The sequence below is a fragment of the Athene noctua genome, chromosome 8 (genome assembly GCF_965140245.1).
Source record: "Athene noctua chromosome 8, bAthNoc1.hap1.1, whole genome shotgun sequence".
NCBI classification, from domain to species: Eukaryota; Metazoa; Chordata; class Aves; order Strigiformes; family Strigidae; genus Athene; species Athene noctua.
This window is the reverse complement of record NC_134044.1, coordinates 12,693,982-12,695,577: the sequence shown is the minus strand read 5'-3', so window position 1 is coordinate 12,695,577 and position 1,596 is coordinate 12,693,982.

Genomic DNA, 1,596 nt, shown 5'->3' with positions numbered 1-1,596 from the left:
CGCCGCACCATCCCGCCGGCGCCGGCCAATCGCGGCCCGCCGCGCGCCTGCCCCCTGCCGGCCGCCAACCGCGCGCCTGCGGCGCGGGGGCGCGCGAGCACGCGGCCCTACGCCGCGCACGCGGGGCCTGCGGGCACCCGCCGGGCTCACTCCGCGCGCCGGCGGCGGGGGGGCGGCTCTGGCGCCTCGGCAGCGTCCGCGAGATGCCGCGGGCCGGCGGCGGGGCGGGGAGACCACCACCACCCCCCCCGGGATAGAGGGGCGCGGCGGGGCGGACTCCGCCCGAAACGGCACCTGCGCCCCCCGCCGCCTCCCCCCGGCCCCACGGCGGCACCGCCGCCCGCCCGGGGGGTCTCGCCGCGGGCCCCGGCCGGCCGCGCGCGCGGGGCGGGCCCGTGGGGCGCCGCTGCCGCCGGGCCTCGTGCTTCCTCCGGGCACCCGGCAGCTGCCGGCACGAGCCCGGTTGTTCCCCGCTAGCCCTGACTGCGTCAGCCGGTGACCGCCGGGCTGTGCGGCGCGGAACGGACACCTGGCCGCCCGGAGCGCCGGCGGAGCGCCGGAGATGCCGCTCTGCAGGAGCCGCAACCGAAGCACTGTTCTGTTCGAAAAATACCAGAAGACAGGTTAGCGAGTGTAATGCCCATCGCCCTCCAGTCGTGCCACCATCCTGAAGCCCTTGGTCAAAGAACACGTATGTGCAAAAATGCCATAGAAGAGGTAATGAATTGATAATACAACTTCCGTAAGCAGAACACCCGATAAACTCATTTGCTATCACATTCTTAAAGGTCAAAGTAAGAATAGCACCAAACAGCAACAACAACAAAAAGATTCTCCATCTCTCGGCTGACAGCAGAGGAACAGGCTCCATTTACTCTCTCTGGTGTGGATCAAGATCTTACCCCCTTAAAATCCCTCCTTCCCCGATACCAAACGGAGCGGTGCCAGCCACCGCACACCACCAGCCCCATCGCTCCGTGCTGTGGGTCAGCTCTAACCTGTTCTCAGAGGGTGTAAATAATGGGACCGTTAATTAGGAACTTCACAACACTCAAGTGTAACAGGGGAGCTACTACATCAAAGCAGTTCTTAAAATAGCCGATAAGCCAGAGATCAAACCCAAGTGAAAAAGCTAAGGCAGACTGGATCTTCAAAATGTAAGAGCAAAATATAAGAGATGTCTTAAACAAGAGGAATTAACTATTTATCAGCATGGTTAATTTAAATCTTTATGATGGCTGCTGTATTATTCATGCCAGAAAGCTTTAAGTATGAAGCATAAAATAGAATAAACCTATTTGCCTCCTGAATGTTTGATTCCAGTAGTCTCTTCTGTTACAGTACAGTGTCTAAATCAGTTTGCTGTAAAACAGCAGAAAATAACATTATCACTGATTACTCTGTGTCACACTGATCAACTAAGATATTCCGTTTCAAGCTAAAAATAAGCCGTCTCCATTTCTCTTCTTTCTTCTAAATGTCACCAGGTGAAGGATAGAATGTCATTCCACTCTAACAACTGCTTTGCTTGAATTATTTTTCCCAGTTCAATCAAATAGGTATCCTGCACTCTTAAGGAATAATATGTTGGCAAAA